At 49.2% G+C, this 20,432-nt stretch overlaps 4 non-coding genes across 4 annotated transcripts; all 4 read left to right on the plus strand.

Annotated features, from left to right (window-relative positions):
* The first annotated feature begins 2,498 nt into the window (after positions 1 to 2,498).
* Positions 2,499 to 2,572, plus strand: TRNAS-ACU (transfer RNA serine (anticodon ACU)). Its single transcript has one exon. It is a non-coding gene; the product is annotated as a tRNA-Ser (tRNA).
* Positions 2,573 to 7,467: 4,895 nt separating this feature from the next.
* On the plus strand, positions 7,468 to 7,540 carry TRNAC-ACA (transfer RNA cysteine (anticodon ACA)). The gene has a single exon. It is a non-coding gene; the product is annotated as a tRNA-Cys (tRNA).
* Positions 7,541 to 12,203: 4,663 nt separating this feature from the next.
* On the plus strand, positions 12,204 to 12,276 carry TRNAR-GCG (transfer RNA arginine (anticodon GCG)). The gene has a single exon. It is a non-coding gene; the product is annotated as a tRNA-Arg (tRNA).
* Positions 12,277 to 13,411: 1,135 nt separating this feature from the next.
* Positions 13,412 to 13,484, plus strand: TRNAC-ACA (transfer RNA cysteine (anticodon ACA)). Its single transcript has one exon. It is a non-coding gene; the product is annotated as a tRNA-Cys (tRNA).
* Positions 13,485 to 20,432: the final 6,948 nt, after the last annotated feature.

Here is a 20,432-nt window from a genome sequence, read left to right on the forward strand (position 1 = left end):
ATAGCTAGTCGTCACATGGGCCAGTGGCGCAATGGATAACAGCATCTGACTACGAATCAGAAGATTGTAGGTTCGACTCCTACCTGGCTCAAAACTGATTTTGACTTCACTTTTAGCAATATTTAATGAAGTCGCGTGGTCGCTTTGCTTCTTCAACATATTTTCCTGAAGTCGAATTCATTGGAGTGGTAGTCCACCCCTTGGTGACGATTGAGTAACCTTGGTCACCTCTTTAAAATACAGTCGCGATCCTCGCGTCAAGGATTTGGCAACAGATTACGTCATCTTCCCGTTCCAAACCTGCTTTTTTAGTTCTACTTCCTTGAGGAACAGAGAAACCCAAGGTATCACCGCCATCGGAACGAGGGTCAAGCTGGGCTCAAGTCTTTCACGAACCTGCTGGCCAGGCCCAACGTTCAAATATGGTTGGAGGAGGAATTTGTCATTTGTTCCGGCTGCCTGCGAAAGCTCGCCCATGCTTCCTGAAGTACACTGGGATCTGCAACGTCGACCAACGAAGACTGGCAGACCGTCAGTGAAAAGGCACGGTCATGTGAAGTCCAGCAGGGTTCAGAAAGATATCGTAGGAGGTCAAGCAGGGTTCAGAAAGAGGTCAGAGGAGGTTCAGCAGGATTCAGAAAGAGGTCATAGGAGGTCCAGCAGGGTACAGAAAGAGGTCGCAGTAGGTCCAGCAGGGTTCAGAAAGAGGTCATGTGAAGTCCAGCAGGGTTCAGATAGAGGTCATGTGAAGTCCAGCAGGGTTCAGATAGAGGTCATGTGAAGTCCAGCAGGGTTCAGAAAGATGTCGTAGGAGGTCAATCAGGGTTCAGAAAGAGGTCAGAGGAGGTTCAGCAGGGTTCAGAAAGAGGTCATAGGAGGTCCAGCAAGGTACAGAAAGAGGTCATAGGAGGTCCAGCAGGGTACAGAAAGAGGTCGCCGTAGGTCCAGCAGGGTTCAGATATATGTCATGTGAAGTCCAGCATGGTTCAGATAGAGGTCGTGTGTAGTCCAGCAGGGTTCAGATAGAGGTCATGTGAAGTTCAGCAGGGTTTAGAAAGAGGTCATGTGAAGTCCAGCAGGGTTCAGAAAAGTTGGTGCATTCATTTGTGTTCAGCTGCAATTCCGAGTACTTGTCAGAGGCCTTTGTGCGCGTGGCTCAGGAACGTGCACGTCTGCGACAACCGGAGACCCCTTACGTTGATCACTCATTATTGCAGCACTAAAACATATCAGTAGGAGTGATAGTTAGTAGTCACATGGGCCAGTGGCGCAATGGATAACGCGTCTGACTACGAATCAGAAGATTGTAGGTTCAGCTCCTACCTGGCTCAAAACTGATTTTGACTTCACTTTTAGCAATATTTAATGAAGTCGCGTGGTCGCTTTGCTTCTTCAACATATTTTCCTGAAGTCGAATTCATTGGAGTGGTAGTCCACCCGTTGGTGACGATTGAGTAACCTTGGTCACCTCTTTAAAATACAGTCGCGACCCTCGCGTCAAGGATTTGGCAACAGATTACGTCATCTTCCCGTTCCAAACCTGCTTTTTTAGTTCTACTTCCTTGAGGAACAGAGAAACCCAAGGTATCACCGCCATCGGAACGAGGGTCAAGCTGGGCTCAAGTCTTTCACGAACCTGCTGGCCAGGCCCAACGTTCAAATATGGTTGGAGGAGGAATTTGTCATTTGTTCCGGCTGCCTGCGAAAGCTCGCCCATGCTTCCTGAAGTACACTGGGATCTGCAACGTCGACCAACGAAGACTGGCAGACCGTCAGTGAAAAGGCACGGTCATGTGAAGTCCAGCAGGGTTCAGAAAGATGTCGTAGGAGGTCAAGCAGGGTTCAGAAAGAGGTCAGAGGAGGTTCAGCAGGGTTCAGAAAGAGGTCATAGGAGGTCCAGCAGGGTACAGAAAGAGGTCGCAGTAGGTCCAGCAGGGTTCAGAAAGAGGTCATGTGAAGTCCAGCAGGGTTCAGATAGAGGTCATGTGAAGTCCAGCAGGGTTCAGATAGAGGTCATGTGAAGTCCAGCAGGGTTCAGAAAGATGTCGTAGGAGGTCAATCAGGGTTCAGAAAGAGGTCAGAGGAGGTTCAGCAGGGTTCAGAAAGAGGTCATAGGAGGTCCAGCAGGGTACAGAAAGAGGTCATAGGAGGTCCAGCAGGGTACAGAAAGAGGTCGCAGTAGGTCCAGCAGGGTTCAGATATATGTCATGTGAAGTCCAGCATGGTTCAGATAGAGGTCGTGTGAAGTCCAGCAGGGTTCAGATAGAGGTCATGTGAAGTTCAGCAGGGTTCAGAAAGAGGTCATGTGAAGTCCAGCAGGGTTCAGAAAAGTTGGTGCATTCATTTGTGTTCAGCTGCAATTCCGAGTACTTGTCAGAGGCCTTTGTGCGCGTGGCTCAGGAACGTGCACGTCTGCGACAACCGGAGACCCCTTACGTTGATCACTCATTATTGCAGCACTAAAACATATCAGTAGGAGTGATAGCTAGTAGTCACATGGGCCAGTGGCGCAATGGATAACGCGTCTGACTACTGAATCAGAAGATTGTAGGTTCGACTCCTACCTGGCTCAAAACTGATTTTGACTTCACTTTTAGCAATATTTAATGAAGTCGAGTGGTCGCTTTGCTTCTTCAACATATTTTCCTGAAGTCGAATTCATTGGAGTGGTAGTCCACCCCTTGGTGACGATTGAGTAACCTTGGTCACCTCTTTAAAATACAGTCGCGACCCTCGCGTCAAGGATTTGGCAACAGATTACGTCATCTTCCCGTTCCAAACCTGCTTTTTTAGTTCTACTTCCTTGAGGAACAGAGAAACCCAAGGTATCACCGCCATCGGAACGAGGGTCAAGCTGGGCTCAAGTCTTTCACGAACCTGCTGGCCAGGCCCAACGTTCAAATATGGTTGGAGGAGGAATTTGTCATTTGTTCCGGCTGCCTGCGAAAGCTCGCCCATGCTTCCTGAAGTACACTGGGATCTGCAACGTCGACCAACGAAGACTGGCAGACCGTCAGTGAAAAGGCACGGTCATGTGAAGTCCAGCAGGGTTCAGAAAGATGTCGTAGGAGGTCAAGCAGGGTTCAGAAAGAGGTCAGAGGAGGTTCAGCAGGGTTCAGAAAGAGGTCATAGGAGGTCCAGCAGGGTACAGAAAGAGGTCGCAGTAGGTCCAGCAGGGTTCAGAAAGAGGTCATTTGAAGTCCAGCAGGGTTCAGATAGAGGTCATGTGAAGTCCAGCAGGGTTCAGATAGAGGTCATGTGAAGTCCAGCAGGGTTCAGAAAGATGTCGTAGGAGGTCAATCAGGGTTCAGAAAGAGGTCAGAGGAGGTTCAGCAGGGTTCAGAAAGAGGTCATAGGAGGTCCAGCAGGATACAGAAAGAGGTCATAGGAGGTCCAGCAGGGTACAGAAAGAGGTCATGTGAAGTCCAGCAGGGTTCAGATAGAGGTCATGTGAAGTCCAGCAGGGTTCAGATAGAGGTCATGTGAAGTCCAGCAGGGTTCAGATAGAGGTCATGTGAAGTCCAGCAGGGTTCAGAAAGATGTCGTAGGAGGTCAATCAGGGTTCAGAAAGAGGTCAGAGGAGGTTCATCAGGGTTCAGAAAGAGGTCATAGGAGGTCCAGCAGGGTACAGAAAGAGGTCAAAGGAGGTCCAGCAGGGTACAGAAAGAGGTCGCAGTAGGTCCAGCAGGGTTCAGATATATGTCATGTGAAGTCCAGCATGGTTCAGATAGAGGTCGTGTGAAGTCCAGCAGGGTTCAGATAGAGGTCATGTGAAGTTCAGCAGGGTTCAGAAAGAGGTCATGTGAAGTCCAGCAGGGTTCAGAAAAGTTGGTGCATTCATTTGTGTTCAGCTGCAATTCCGAGTACTTGTCAGAGGCCTTTGTGCGCGTGGCTCAGGAACGTGCACGTCTGCGACAACCGGAGACCCCTAACGTTGATCACTCATTATTGCAGCACTAAAACATATCAGTAGGAGTGATAGCTAGTAGTCACATGGGCCAGTGGCGCAATGGATAACGCGTCTGACTACGAATCAGAAGTTTGTAGGTTCGACTCCTACCTGGCTCAAAACTGATTTTGACTTCACTTTTAGCAATATTTAATGAAGTCGCGTGGTCGCTTTGCTTCTTCAACATATTTTCCTGAAGTCGAATTCATTGGAGTGGTAGTCCACCCCTTGGTGACGATTGAGTAACCTTGGTCACCTCTTTAAAATACAGTCGCGACCCTCGCGTCAAGGATTTGGCAACAGATTACGTCATCTTCCCGTTCCAAACCTGCTTTTTTAGTTCTACTTCCTTGAGGAACAGAGAAACCCAAGGTATCACCGCCATCGGAACGAGGGTCAAGCTGGGCTCAAGTCTTTCACGAACCTGCTGGCCAGGCCCAACGTTCAAATATGGTTGGAGGAGGAATTTGTCATTTGTTCCGGCTGCCTGCGAAAGCTCGCCCATGCTTCCTGAAGTACACTGGGATCTGCAACGTCGACCAACGAAGACTGGCAGACCGTCAGTGAAAAGGCACGGTCATGTGAAGTCCAGCAGGGCTCAGATAGAGGTCATGTGAAGTCCAGCAGGGTTCAGATAGAGGTCATGTGAAGTCCAGCAGGGTTCAGAAAGATGTCGTAGGAGGTCAATCAGGGTTCAGAAAGAGGTCAGAGGAGGTTCAGCAGGGTTCAGAAAGAGGTCATAGGAGGTCCAGCAGGGTACAGAAAGAGGTCGCAGTAGGTCCAGCAGGGTTCAGATATATGTCATGTGAAGTCCAGCATGGTTCAGATAGAGGTCGTGTGAAGTCCAGCAGGGTTCAGATAGAGGTCATGTGAAGTTCAGCATGGTTCAGAAAGAGGTCATGTGAAGTCCAGCAGGGTTCAGAAAAGTTGGTGCATTCATTTGTGTTCAGCTGCAATTCCGAGTACTTGTCAGAGGCCTTTGTGCGCGTGGCTCAGGAACGTGCACGTCTGCGACAACCGGAGACCCCTTACGTTGATCACTCATTATTGCAGCACTAAAACATATCAGTAGGAGTGATAGCTAGTAGTCACATGGGCCAGTGGCGCAATGGATAACGCGTCTGACTAAGCATCAGACGATTGTCGGTTCGACTCCTAGACTCCTACCTGGCTCAAAACTGATTTTGACTTCACTTTTAGCAATATTTAATGAAGTCGCGTGGTCGCTTTGCTTCTTCAACATATTTTCCTGAAGTCGAATTCATTGGAGTGGTAGTCCACCCCTTGGTGACGATTGAGTAACCTTGGTCACCTCTTTAAAATACAGTTGCGACCCTCGCGTCAAGGATTTGGCAACAGATTACGTCATCTTCCCGTTCCAAACCTGCTTTTTTAGTTCTACTTCCTTGAGGAACAGAGAAACCCAAGGTATCACCGCCATCGGAACGAGGGTCAAGCTGGGCTCGAGTCTTTCACGAACCTGCTGGCCAGGCCCAACGTTCAAATATGGTTGGAGGAGGAATTTGTCATTTGTTCCGGCTGCCTGCGAAAGCTCGCCCATGCTTCCTGAAGTACACTGGGATCTGCAACGTCGTCCAACGAAGACTGGCAGACCATCAGTGAAAAGGCACGGTCATGTGAAGTCCAGCAGGGTTCAGAAAGAGGTCAGAGGAGGTTCAGCAGGGTTCAGAAAGAGGTCATAGGAGGTCCAGCAGGGTACAGAAAGAGGTCGCAGTAGGTCCAGCAGGGTTCAGAAAGAGGTCATGTGAAGTCCAGCAGGGTTCAGATAGAGGTCATGTGAAGTCCAGCAGGGTTCAGATAGAGGTCATGTGAAGTCCAGCAGGGTTCAGAAAGATGTCGTAGGAGGTCAATCAGGGTTCAGAAAGAGGTCAGAGGAGGTTCAGCAGGGTTCAGAAAGAGGTCAGAGGAGGTTCAGCAGGGTTCAGAAAGAGGTCATAGGAGGTCCAGCAGGGTACAGAAAGAGGTCGCAGTAGGTCCAGCAGGGTTCAGATATATGTCATGTGAAGTCCAGCATGGTTCAGATAGAGGTCGTGTGAAGTCCAGCAGGGTTCAGATAGAGGTCATGTGAAGTTCAGCAGGGTTCAGAAAGAGGTCATGTGAAGTCCAGCAGGGTTCAGAAAAGTTGGTGCATTCATTTGTGTTCAGCTGCAATTCCGAGTACTTGTCAGAGGCCTTTGTGCGCGTGGCTCAGGAACGTGCACGTCTGCGACAACCGGAGGCCCCAAACGTTGATCACTCATTATTGCAGCACTAAAACATATCAGTAGGAGTGATAGCTAGTAGTCACATGGACTAGTGGCGCAATGGATAACGCGTCTGACTACGAATCAGAAGATTGTAGGTTCGACTCCTACCTGGCTCAGAACTGATTTTGACTTCACTTTTAGCAATATTTAATGAAGTCGCGTGGTCGCTTTGCTTCTTCAACATATTTTCCTGAAGTCGAATTCATTGGAGTGGTAGTCCACCCCTTGGTGACGATTGAGTAACCTTGGTCACCTCTTTAAAATACAGTCGCGACCCTCGCGTCAAGGATTTGGCAACAGATTACGTCATCTTCCCGTTCCAAACCTGCCTTTTTAGTTCTACTTCCTTGAGGAACAGAGAAACCCAAGGTATCACCGCCATCGGAACGAGGGTCAAGCTGGGCTCAAGTCTTTCACGAACCTGCTGGCCAGGCCCAACGTTCAAATATGGTTGGAGGAGGAATTTGTCATTTGTTCCGGCTGCCTGCGAAAGCTCGCCCATGCTTCCTGAAGTACACTGGGATCTGCAACGTCGACCAACGAAGACTGGCAGACCGTCAGTGAAAAGGCACGGTCATGTGAAGCCCAGCAGGGTTCAGAAAGATGTCGTAGGAGGTCAAGCAGGGTTCAGAAAGAGGTCAGAGGAGGTTCAGCAGGGTTCAGAAAGAGGTCAGAGGAGGTCCAGCAGGGTACAGAAAGAGGTCGCAGTAGGTCCAGCAGGGTTCAGAAAGAGGTCATGTGAAGTCCAGCAGGGTTCAGATAGAGGTCATGTGAAGTCCAGCAGGGTTCAGATAGAGGTCATGTGAAGTCCAGCAGGGTTCAGAAAGATGTCGTAGGAGGTCAATCAGGGTTCAGAAAGAGGTCAGAGGAGGTTCAGCAGGGTTCAGAAAGAGGTCATAGGAGGTCCAGCAGGGTACAGAAAGAGGTCGCAGTAGGTCCAGCAGGGTTCAGAAAGAGGTCATGTGAAGTCCAGCAGGGTTCAGATAGAGGTCATGTGAAGTCCAGCAGGGTTCAGAAAGGAGTCATGTGAAGTCCAGCAGGGTTCAGATATATGTCATGTGAAGTCCAGCAGGGTTCAGAAAAGTTGGTGCATTCATTTGTGTTCAGCTGCAATTCCGAGTACTTGTCAGAGGCCTTTGTGCGCGTGGCTCAGGAACGTGCACGTCTGCGACAACCGGAGACCCCTTACGTTGATCACTCATTATTGCAGCACTAAAACATATCAGTAGGAGTGATAGCTAGTAGTCACATGGGCCAGTGGCGCAATGGATAACGCGTCTGACTACAAATCAGAAGATTGTAGGTTCGACTCCTACCTGACTCAAAACTGATTTTGACTTCACTTTTAGCAATATTTAATGAAGTCGCGTGGTCGCTTTGCTTCTTCAACATATTTTCCTGAAGTCGAATTCATTGGAGTGGTAGTCCACCCCTTGGTGACGATTGAGTAACCTTGGTCACCTCTTTAAAATACAGTCGCGACCCTCGCGTCAAGGATTTGGCAACAGATTACGTCATCTTCCCGTTCCAAACCTGCTTTTTTAGTTCTTCTTCCTTGAGGAACAGAGAAACCCAAGGTATCACCGCCATCGGAACGAGGGTCAAGCTGGGCTCAAGTCTTTCACGAACCTGCTGGCCAGGCCCAACGTTCAAATATGGTTGGAGGAGGAATTTGTCATTTGTTCCGATTGCCTGCGAAAGCTCGCCCATGCTTCCTGAAGTACACTGGGATCTGCAACGTCGACCAACGAAGACTGGCAGACCGTCAGTGAAAAGGCACGGTCATGTGAAGTCCAGCAGGGTTCAGAAAGATGTCGTAGGAGGTCAAGCAGGGCTCAGAAAGAGGTCAGAGGAGGTTCAGCAGGGTTCAGAAAGAGGTCATAGTAGGTCCAGCAGGGTACAGAAAGAGGTCGCAGTAGGTCCAGCAGGGTTCAGAATGAGGTCATGTGAAGTCCAGCAGGGTTCAGATAGAGGTCATGTGAAGTCCAGCAGGGTTCAGAAAGGAGTCATGTGAAGTCCAGCAGGGTTCACATATATGTCATGTGAAGTCCAGCATGGTTCAGATAGAGGTCGTGTGAAGTCCAGCAGGGTTCAGATAGAGGTCATGTGAAGTTCAGCAGGGTTCAGAAAGAGGTCATGTGAAGTCCAGCAGGGTTCAGAAAAGTTGGTGCATTCATATGTGTTCAGCTGCAATTCCGAGTACTTGTCAGAGCCCTTTGTGCGCGTGGCTCAGGAACGTGCACGTCTGCGACAACCGGAGACCACTTACGTTGATCACTCATTATTGCAGCACTAAAACATATCAGTAGGAGTGATAGCTAATAGTCACATGGGCCAGTGGCGCAATGGATAACGCGTCTGACTACGAATCAGAAGATTGTAGGTTCGACTCCTACCTGGCTCAAAACTGATTTTGACTTCACTTTTAGCAATATTTAATGAAGTCGCGTGGTCGCTTTGCTTCTTCAACATATTTTCCTGAAGTCGAATTCATTGGAGTGGAAGTCCACCCCTTGGTGACGATTGAGTAACCTTGGTCACCTCTTTAAAATACAGTCGCGACCCTCGCGTCAAGGATTTGGCAACAGATTACGTCATCTTCCCGTTCCAAACCTGCTTTTTTAGTTCTACTTCCTTGAGGAACAGAGAAACCCAAGGTATCACCGCCATCGGAACGAGGGTCAAGCTGGGCTCAAGTCTTTCACGAACCTGCTGGCCAGGCCTAACGTTCAAATATGGTTGGAGGAGGAATTTGTCATTTGTTCCGGCTGCCTGCGAAAGCTCGCCCATGCTTCCTGAAGTACACTGGGATCTGCAACGTCGACCAACGAAGACTGGCAGACCGTCAGTGAAAAGGCACGGTCATGTGAAGTCCAGCAGGGTTCAGAAAGATGTCGTAGGAGGTCAAGCAGGGTTCAGAAAGAGGTCAGAGGAGGTTCAGCAGGGTTCAGAAAGAGGTCATAGGAGGTCCAGCAGGGTACAGAAAGAGGTCGCAGTAGGTCCAGCAGGGTTCAGAAAGAGGTCATGTGAAGTCCAGCAGGGTTCAGATAGAGGTCATGTGAAGTCCAGCAGGGTTCAGATAGAGGTCATGTGAAGTCCAGCAGGGTTCAGAAAGATGTCGTAGGAGGTCAATCAGGGTTCAGAAAGAGGTCAGAGGAGGTTCAGCAGGGTTCAGAAAGAGGTCATAGGAGGTCCAGCAGGGTACAGAAAGAGGTCGCAGTAGGTCCAGCAGGGTTCAGAAAGAGGTCGCAGTAGGTCCAGCAGGGTTCAGAAAGAGGTCATGTGAAGTCCAGCATGGTTCAGATAGAGGTCGTGTGAAGTCCAGCAGGGTTCAGATAGAGGTCATGTGAAGTTCAGCAGGGTTCAGAAAGAGGTCATAGGAGGTCCAGCAGGGTACAGAAAGAGGTCGCAGTAGGTCCAGCAGGGTTCAGATAGAGGTCGTGTGAAGTCCAGCAGGGTTCAGATAGAGGTCATGTGAAGTTCAGCAGGGTTCAGAAAGAGGTCATGTGAAGTCCAGCAGGGTTGAGATATATTTCATGTGAAATCCAGCAGGGTTCAGATATATGTCATGTGAAGTCCAGCATGGTTCAGATAGAGGTCGTGTGAAGTCCAGCAGGGTTCAGATAGAGGTCATGTGAAGTTCAGCAGGGTTCAGAAAGAGGTCATGTGAAGTCCAGCAGGGTTCAGAAAGTTGGTGCATTCATTTGTGTTCAGCTGCAATTCCGAGTACTTGTCAGAGGCCTTTGTGCGCGTGGCTCAGGAAAGTGCACGTCTGCGACAACCGGAGACCCCTTCCGTTGATCACTCATTATTGCAGCACTAAAACATATTAGTAGGAGTGGTAGCTTGTAGTCACATGGGCCAGTGGCGCAATGGATAACACGTCTGACTACTGAATCAGAAGATTGTAGGTTTGACTCCTACCTGGCTCGAAACTGATTTTGACTTCACTTTTAGCAATATTTAATGAAGTCGCGTGGTCTCTTTGCTTCTTGAACATATTTTCCTGAAGTCGAATTCATTGGAGTGGTCGTCCACCCCTTGGTGACGATTGAGTAACCTTGGTCACCTCCTTAAAATACAGTCGCGACCCTCGCGTCAAGGATTTGGCAACAGATTACGTCATCTTCCCGTTCCAAACCTGCTTTTTTAGTTCTACTTCCTTGAGGAACAGAGAAACCCAAGGTATCACCGCCATCGGAACGAGGGTCAAGCTGGGCTCAAGTCTTTCACGAACCTGCTGGCCAGGCCCAACGTTCAAATATGGTTGGAGGAGGAATTTGTCATTTGTTCCAGCTGCCTGCGAAAGCTCGCCCATGCTTCCTGAAGTACACTGGGATCTGCAACGTCGACCAACGAAGACTGGCAGACCGTCAGTGAAAAGGCACGGTCATGTGAAGTCCAGCAGGGTTCAGATAGAGGTCATGTGAAGTCCAGCAGGGTTCAGATAGAGGTCATGTGAAGTCCAGCAGGGTTCAGAAAGATGTCGTAGGAGGTCAATCAGGGTTCAGAAAGAGGTCAGAGGAGGTTCAGCAGGGTTCAGAAAGAGGTCATAGGAGGCCCAGCAGGGTACAGAAAGAGGTCGCAGTAGGTCCAGCAGGGTTCAGATATATGTCATGTGAAGTCCAGCATGGTTCAGATAGAGGTCGTGTGAAGTCCAGCAGGGTTCAGATAGAGGTCATGTGAAGTTCAGCAGGGTTCAAAAAGAGGTCATGTGAAGTCCAGCAGGGTTCAGAAAAGTTGGTGCATTCATTTGTGTTCAGCTGCAATTCCGAGTACTTGTCAGAGGCCTTTGTGCGCGTGGCTCAGGAACGTGCACGTCTGCGACAACCGGAGACCCCTGACGTTGATCACTCATTATTGCAGCACTAAAACATATCAGTAGGAGTGATAGCTCATAGTCACATGGGCCAGTGGCGCAATGGATAACGCGTCTGACTACGAATCAGAAGATTGTAGGTTCGACTCCTACCTGGCTCAAAACTGATTTTGACTTCACTTTTAGCAATATTTAATGAAGTCGCGTGGTCGCTTTGCTTCTTCAACATATTTTCCTGAAGTCGAATTCATTGGAGTGGTAGTCCACCCCTTGGTGACGATTGAGTAACCTTGGTCACCTCTTTAAAATACAGTCGCGACCCTCGCGTCAAGGATTTGGCAACAGATTACGTCATCTTCCCGTTCCAAACCTGCTTTTTTAGTTCTACTTCCTTGAGGAACAGAGAAACCCAAGGTATCACCGCCATCGGAACGAGGGTCAAGCTGGGCTCAAGTCTTTCACGAACCTGCTGGCCAGGCCCAACGTTCAAATATGGTTGGAGGAGGAATTTGTCATTTGTTCCGGCTGCCTGCGAAAGCTCGCCCATGCTTCCTGAAGTACACTGGGATCTGCAACGTCGACCAACGAAGACTGGCAGACAGTCAGTGAAAAGGCACGGTCATGTGAAGTCCAGCAGGGTTCAGAAAGATGTCGTAGGAGGTCAAGCAGGGTTCAGAAAGAGGTCAGAGGAGGTTCAGCAGGGTTCAGAAAGAGGTCATAGGAGGTCCAGCAGGGTACAGAAAGAGGTCGCAGTAGGTCCAGCAGGGTTCAGAAAGAGGTCATGTGAAGTCCAGCAGGGTTCAGATAGAGGTCATGTGAAGTCCAGCAGGGTTCAGATAGAGGTCATGTGAAGTCCAGCAGGGTTCAGAAAGAGGTCGCAGTAGGTCCAGCAGGGTTCAGAAAGAGGTCATGTGAAGTCCAGCAGGGTTCAGAAAGAGGTCGCAGTAGGTCCAGCAGGGTTCAGAAAGAGGTCATGTGAAGTCCAGCAGGGTTCAGAAAAGTTGGTGCATTCATTTGTGTTCAGCTGCAATTCCGAGTACTTGTCAGAGGCCTTTGTGCGCGTGGCTCAGGAACGTGCACGTCTGCGACAACCGGAGACCCCTTACGTTGATCACTCATTATTGCAGCACTAAAACATATCAGTAGGAGTGATAGCTAGTAGTCACATGGGCCAGTGGCGTAATGGATAACGAGTCTGACTGCGAATCAGAAGATTGTAGGTTCGACTCCTACCTGGCTCAAAACTGATTTTGACTTCACTTTTAGCAATATTTAATGAAGTCGCGTGGTCGCTTTGCTTCTTCAACATATTTTCCTGAAGTCGAATTCATTGGAGTGGTAGTCCACCCCTTGCTGACGATTGAGTAACCTTGGTCACCTCTTTAAAATACAGTCGCGACCCTCCCATCAAGGATTTGGCAACAGATTACGTCATCTTCCCGTTCCAAACCTGCTTTTTTAGTTCTACTTCCTTGAGGAACAGAGAAACCCAAGGTATCACCGCCATCGGAACGAGGGTCAATCTGGGCTCAAGTCTTTCACGAACCTGCTGGCCAGGCCCAACGTTCAAATATGGTTGGAGGAGGAATTTGTCATTTGTTCCGGCTGCCTGCGAAAGCTCGCCCATGCTTCCTGAAGTACACTGGGATCTGCAACGTCGACCAACGAAGACTGGCAGACCGTCAGTGAAAAGGCACGGTCATGTGAAGTCCAGCAGGGTTCAGAAAGATGTCGTAGGAGGTCAAGCAGGGTTCAGAAAGAGGTCAGAGGAGGTTCAGCAGGGTTCAGAAAGAGGTCATAGGAGGTCCAGCAGGGTACAGAAAGAGGTCGCAGTAGGTCCAGCAAGGTTCAGAAAGAGGTCATGTGAAGTCCAGCAGGGTTGAGATAGAGGTCATGTGAAGTCCAGCAGGGTTCAGATAGAGGTCATGTGAAGTCCAGCAGGGTTCAGAAAGATGTCGTAGGAGGTCAATCAGGGTTCAGAAAGAGGTCAGAGGAGGTTCAGCAGGGTTCAGAAAGAGGTCATAGGAGGTCCAGCAGGGTACAGAAAGAGATCGCAGTAGGTCCAGCAGGGTTCAGAAAGAGGTCATGTGAAGTCCAGCAGGGTTCAGATAGAGGTCATGTGAAGTCCAGCAGGGTTCAGAAAGGAGTCATGTGAAGTCCAGCAGGGTTCAGATATATGTCATGTGAAGTCCAGCAGGGTTCAGAAAAGTTGGTGCATTCATTTGTGTTCAGCTGCAATTCCGAGTACTTGTCAGAGGCCTTTGTGCACGTGGCTCAGGAACGTGCACGTCTGCGACAACCGGAGACCCCTTACGTTGATCACTCATTATTGCAGCACTAAAACATATCAGTAGGAGTGATAGCTAGTAGTCACATGGGCCAGTGGCACAATGGATAACGTGTCTGACTACAAATCAGAAGATTGTAGGTTCGACTCCTACCTGGCTCAAAACTGATTTTGACTTCACTTTTAGCAATATTTAATGAAGTCGCGTGGTCGCTTTGCTTCTTCAACATATTTTCCTGAAGTCGAATTCATTGGAGTGGTAGTCCACCCCTTGGTGACGATTGAGTAACCTTGGTCACCTCTTTAAAATACAGTCGCGACCCTCGCGTCAAGGATTTGGCAACAGATTACGTCATCTTCCCGTTCCAAACCTGCTTTTTTAGTTCTACTTCCTTGAGGAACAGAGAAACCCAAGGTATCACCGCCATCGGAACGAGGGTCAAGCTGGGCTCAAGTCTTTCACGAACCTGCTGGCCAGGCCCAACGTTCAAATATGGTTGGAGGAGGAATTTGTCATTTGTTCCGGCTGCCTGCGAAAGCTCGCCCATGCTTCCTGAAGTACACTGGGATCTGCAACGTCGACCAACGAAGACTGGCAGACCGTCAGTGAAAAGGCACGGTCATGTGAAGTCCAGCAGGGTTCAGATAGAGGTCATGTGAAGTCCAGCAGGGTTCAGATAGAGGTCATGTGAAGTCCAGCAGGGTTCAGAAAGATGTCGTAGGAGGTCAATCAGGGTTCAGAAAGAGGTCAGAGGAGGTTCAGCAGGGTTCAGAAAGAGGTCATAAGAGGTCCAGCAGGGTACAGAAAGAGGTCGCAGTAGGTCCAGCAGGGTTCAGAAAGAGGTCATGTGAAGTCCAGCAGGGTTCAGATAGAGGTCATGTGAAGTCCAGCAGGGTTCAGAAAGGAGTCATGTGAAGTCCAGCAGGGTTCAGATATATGTCATGTGAATTCCAGCAGGGTTCAGAAAAGTTGGTGCATTCATTTGTGTTCAGCTGCAATTCCGAGTACTTGTCAGAGGCCTTTGTGCGCGTGGCTCAGGAAAGTGCACGTCTGCGACAACCGGAGACCCCTTCCGTTGATCACTCATTATTGCAGCACTAAAACATATTAGTAGGAGTGGTAGCTAGTAGTCACATGGGCCAGTGGCGCAATGGATAACGCGTCTGACTACGAATCAGAAGATTGTAGGTTTGACTCCTACCTGGCTCGAAACTGATTTTGACTTCACTTTTAGCAATATTTAATGAAGTCGCGTGGTCTCTTTGCTTCTTGAACATATTTTCCTGAAGTCGAATTCATTGGAGTGATCGTCCACCCCTTGGTGACGATTGAGTAACCTTGGTCACCTCTTTAAAATACAGTCGCGACCCTCGCGTCAAGGATTTGGCAACAGATTACGTCATCTTCCCGTTCCAAACCGGCTTTTTTAGTTCTACTTCCTTGAGGAACAGAGAAACCCAAGGTATCACCGCCATCGGAACGAGGGTCAAGCTGGGCTCAAGTCTTTCACGAACCTGCTGGCCAGGCCCAACGTTCAAATATGGTTGGAGGAGGAATTTGTCATTTGTTCCGGCTGCCTGCGAAAGCTCGCCCATGCTTCCTGAAGTACACTGGGATCTGCAACGTCGACCAACGAAGACTGGCAGACCGTCAGTGAAAAGGCACGGTCATGTGAAGTCCAGCAGGGTTCAGATAGAGGTCATGTGAAGTCCAGCAGGGTTCAGATAGAGGTCATGTGAAGTCCAGCAGGGTTCAGAAAGATGTCGTAGGAGGTCAATCAGGGTTCAGAAAGAGGTCAGAGGAGGTTCAGCAGGGTTCAGAAAGAGGTCATAGGAGGCCCAGCAGGGTACAGAAAGAGGTCGCAGTAGGTCCAGCAGGGTTCAGATATATGTCATGTGAAGTCCAGCATGGTTCAGATAGAGGTCGTGTGAAGTCAAACAGGGTTCAGATAGAGGTCATGTGAAGTTCAGCAGGGTTCAGAAAGAGGTCATGTGAAGTCCAGCAGGGTTCAGAAAAGTTGGTGCATTCATTTGTGTTCAGCTGCAATTCCGAGTACTTGTCAGAGGCCTTTGTGCGCGTGGCTCAGGAACGTGCACGTCTGCGACAACCGGAGACCCCTTACGTTGATCACTCATTATTGCAGCACTAAAACATATCAGTAGGAGTGATAGCTAGTAGTCACATGGGCCAGTGGCGCAATGGATAACGCGTCTGACTACGAATTAGAAGATTGTAGGTTCGACTCCTACCTGGCTCAAAACTGATTTTGACATCACTTTTAGCAATATTTAATGAAGTCGCGTGGTCGCTTTGCTTCTTCAACATATTTTCCTGAAGTCGAATTCATTGGAGTGGTAGTCCACCCCTTGGTGACGATTGAGTAACCTTGGTCACCTCTTTAAAATACAGTCGCGACCCTCACGTCAAGGATTTGGCAACAGATTACGTCATCTTCCTGTTCCAAACCTGCTTTTTTAGGTCTACTTCCTTGAGGAACAGAGAAACCCAAGGTATCACCGCCATCGGAACGAGGGTCAAGCTGGGCTCAAGTCTTTCACGAACCTGCTGGCCAGGCCCAACGTTCAAATATGGTTGGAGGAGGAATTTGTCATTTGTTCCGGCTGCCTGCGAAAGCTCGCCCATGCTTCCTGAAGTACACTGGGATCTGCAACGTCGACCAACGAAGACTGGCAGACCGTCAGTGAAAAGGCACGGTCATGTGAAGTCCAGCAGGGTTCAGATAGAGGTCATGTGAAGTCCAGCAGGGTTCAGATAGAGGTCATGTGAAGTCCAGCAGGGTTCAGAAAGATGTCGTAGGAGGTCAATCAGGGTTCAGAAAGAGGTCAGAGGAGGTTCAGCAGGGTTCAGAAAGAGGTCATAGGAGGTCCAGCAGGGTACAGAAAGAGGTCGCAGTAGGTCCAGCAGGGTTCAGAAAGAGGTCATGTGAAGTCCAGCAGGGTTCAGATAGAGGTCATGTGAAGTCCAGCAGGGTTCAGATAGAGGTCATGTGAAGTTCAGCAGGGTTCAGAAAGAGGTCATGTGAAGTCCAGCAGGGTTCAGAAAAGTTGGTGCATTCATTTGTGTTCAGCTGCAATTCCGAATACTTGTCAGAGGCCTTTGTGCGCGTGGCTCAGGAACGTGCACGTCTGCGACAACCGGAGACCCCTTACGTTGATCACTCATTATTGCAGCACTAAAACATATCAGTAAGAGTGATAGCTAGTAGTCACATGGGCCAGTGGCGCAATGGATAATGCGTCTGACTACGAATCAGAAGATTGTAGGTTCAACTCCTACCTGGCTCAAAACTGATTTTGACTTCACTTTTAGCAATATTTAATGAAGTCGCGTGGTCGCTTTGCTTCTTCAACATATTTTCCTGAAGTCGAATTCATTGGAGTGGTAGTCCACCCCTTGGTGACGATTGAGTAACCTTGGTCACCTCTTTAAAATACAGTCGCGACCCTCGCGTCAAGGATTTGGCAACAGATTACGTCATCTTCCCGTTCCAAACCTGCTTTTTTAGTTCTACTTCCTTGAGGAACAGAGAAACCCAAGGTATCACCGCCATCGGAACGAGGGTCAAGCTGGGCTCAAGTCTTTCACGAACCTGCTGGCCAGGCCCAACGTTCAAATATGATTGGAGGAGGAATTTGTCATTTGTTCCGGCTGCCTGCGAAAGCTCGCCCATGCTTCCTGAAGTACACTGGGATCTGCAACGTCGACCAACGAAGACTGGCAGACCGTCAGTGAAAAGGCACGGTCATGTGAAGTCCAGCAGGGTTCAGAAAGATGTCGTAGGAGGTCAAGCAGGGTTCAGAAAGAGGTCAGAGGAGGTTCAGCAGGGTTCAGAAAGAGGTCATAGGAGGTCCAGCAGGGTACAGAAAGAGGTCGCAGTAGGTCCAGCAGGGTTCAGATATATGTCATGTGAAGTCCAGCATGGTTCAGATAGAGGTCGTGTGAAGTCCAGCAGGGTTCAGATAGAGGTCATGTGAAGTTCAGCAGGGTTCAGAAAGAGGTCATGTGAAGTCCAGCAGGGTTCAGAAAAGTTGGTGCATTCATTTGTGTTCAGCTGCAATTCCGAGTACTTGTCAGAGGCCTTTGTGCGCGTGGCTCAGGAACGTGCACGTCTGCGACAACCGGAGACCCCTTACGTTGATCACTCATTATTGCAGCACTAAAACATATCAGTAGGAGTGATAGCTAGTAGTCACATGGGCCAGTGGCGCAATGGATAACGCGTCTGACTACGAATCAGAAGATTGTAGGTTCGACTCTTACCTGGCTCAAAACTGATTTTGACTTCACTTTTAGCAATATTTAATGAAGTCGCGTGGTCGCTTTGCTTCTTCAACATATTTTCCTGAAGTCGAATTCATTGGAGTGGTAGTCCACCCCTTGGTGACGATTGAGTAACCTTGGTCACCTCTTTAAAATACAGTCGCGACCCTCGCGTCAAGGATTTGGCAACAGATTACGTCATCTTCCCGTTCCAAACCTGCTTTTTTAGTTCTACTTCCTTGAGGAACAGAGAAACCCAAGGTATCACCGCCATCGGAACGAGGGTCAAGCTGGGCTCAAGTCTTTCACGAACCTGCTGGCCAGGCCCAACGTTCAAATATGGTTGGAGGAGGAATTTGTCATTTGTTCCGGCTGCCTGCGAAAGCTCGCCCATGCTTCCTGAAGTACACTGGGATCTGCAACGTCGACCAACGAAGACTGGCAGACCGTCAGTGAAAAGGCACGGTCATGTGAAGTCCAGCAGGGTTCAGAAAGATGTCGTAGGAGGTCAAGCAGGGTTCAGAAAGAGGTCAGAGGAGGTTCAGCAGGGTTCAGAAAGAGGTCATAGGAGGTCCAGCAGGGTACAGAAAGAGGTCGCAGTAGGTCCAGCAGGGTTCAGAAAGAGGTCATGTGAAGTCCAGCAGGGTTCAGATAGAGGTCATGTGAAGTCCAGCAGGGTTCAGATAGAGGTCATGTGAAGTCCAGCAGGGTTCAGAAAGATGTCGTAGGAGGTCAATCAGGGTTCAGAAAGAGGTCAGAGGAGGTTCAGCAGGGTTCAGAAAGAGGTCATAGGAGGTCCAGCAGGGTACAGAAAGAGGTCATAGGAGGTCCAGCAGGGTACAGAAAGAGGTCGCAGTAGGTCCAGCAGGGTTCAGATATATGTCATGTGAAGTCCAGCATGGTTCAGATAGAGGTCGTGTGAAGTCCAGCAGGGTTCAGATATAGGTCATGTGAAGTTCAGCAGGGTTCAGAAAGAGGTCATGTGAAGTCCAGCAGGGTTCAGAAAAGTTGGTGCATTCATTTGTGTTCAGCTTCAATTCCGAGTACTTGTCAGAGGCCTTTGTGCGCGTGGCTCAGGAACGTGCACGTCTGCGACAACCGGAGACCCCTTACGTTGATCACTCATTATTGCAGCACTAAAACATATCAGTAGGAGTGATAGCTAGTAGTCACATGGGCCAGTGGCGCAATGGATAACACGTCTGACTACGAATCAGAAGGATTGTTGGTTCGACTCCTACCTGGCTCAAAACTGATTTTGACTTCACTTTTAGCAATATTTAATGAAGTCGCGTGGTCGCTTTGCTTCTTCAACATATTTTCCTGAAGTCGAATTCATTGGAGTGGTAGTCCACCCCTTGGTGACGATTGAGTAACCTTGGTCACCTCTTTAAAATACAGTCGCGACCCTCGCGTCAAGGATTTGGCAACAGATTACGTCATTTTCCCGTTCCAAACCTGCTTTTTTAGTTCTACTTCCTTGAGGAACAGAGAAACCCAAGGTATCACCGCCATCGGAACGAGGGTCAAGCTGGGCTCAAGTCTTTCACGAACCTGCTGGCCAGGCCCAACGTTCAAATATGGTTGGAGGAGGAATTTGTCATTTGTTCCGGCTGCCTGCGAAAGCTCGCCCATGCTTCCTGAAGTACACTGGGATCTGCAACGTCGACCAACGAAGACTGGCAGACCGTCAGTGAAAAGGCACGGTCATGTGAAGTCCAGCAGGGTTCAGATAGAGGTCATGTGAAGTCCAGCAGGGTTCAGATAGAGGTCATGTGAAGTCCAGCAGGGTTCAGAAAGATGTCGTAGGAGGTCAATCAGGGTTCAGAAAGAGGTCAGAGGAGGTTCAGCAGGGTTCAGAAAGAGGTCATAGGAGGCCCAGCAGGGTACAGAAAGAGGTCGCAGTAGGTCCAGCAGGGTTCAGATATATGTCATGTGAAGTCCAGCATGGTTCAGATAGAGGTCGTGTGAAGTCCAGCAGGGTTCAGATATAGGTCATGTGAAGTTCAGCAGGGTTCAGAAAGAGGTCATGTGAAGTCCAGCAGGGTTCAGAAAAGTTGGTGCATTCATTTGTGTTCAGCTGCAATTCCGAGTACTTGTCAGAGGCCTTTGTGCGCGTGGCTCAGGAACGTGCACGTCTGCGACAACCGGAGACCCCTTACGTTGATCACTCATTATTGCAGCACTAAAACATATCAGTAGGAGTGATAGCTAGTAGTCACATGGGCCAGTGGCGCAATGGATAACGCGTCTGACTACGAATTAGAAGATTGTAGGTTCGACTCCTACCTGGCTCAAAACTGATTTTGACATCACTTTTAGCAATATTTAATGAAGTCGCGTGGTCGCTTTGCTTCTTCAACATATTTTCCTGAAGTCGAATTCATTGGAGTGGTAGTCCACCCCTTGGTGACGATTGAGTAACCTTGGTCACCTCTTTAAAATACAGTCGCGACCCTCACGTCACTGATTTGGCAACAGATTACGTCATCTTCCTGTTCCAAACCTGCTTTTTTAGGTCTACTTCCTTGAGGAACAGAGAAACCCAAGGTATCACCGCCATCGGAACGAGGGTCAAGCTGGGCTCAAGTCTTTCACGAACCTGCTGGCCAGGCCCAACGTTCAAATATGGTTGGAGGAGGAATTTGTCATTTGTTCCGGCTGCCTGCGAAAGCTCGCCCATGCTTCCTGAAGTACACTGGGATCTGCAACGTCGACCAACGAAGACTGGCAGACCGTCAGTGAAAAGGCACGGTCATGTGAAGTCCAGCAGGGTTCAGATAGAGGTCATGTGAAGTCCAGCAGGGTTCAGATAGAGGTCATGTGAA

Source organism: Myxine glutinosa, chromosome 9 (genome assembly GCF_964187855.1).
Source record: "Myxine glutinosa chromosome 9, kmMyxGlut1.1, whole genome shotgun sequence".
NCBI lineage: Eukaryota > Metazoa > Chordata > Myxini > Myxiniformes > Myxinidae > Myxine > Myxine glutinosa.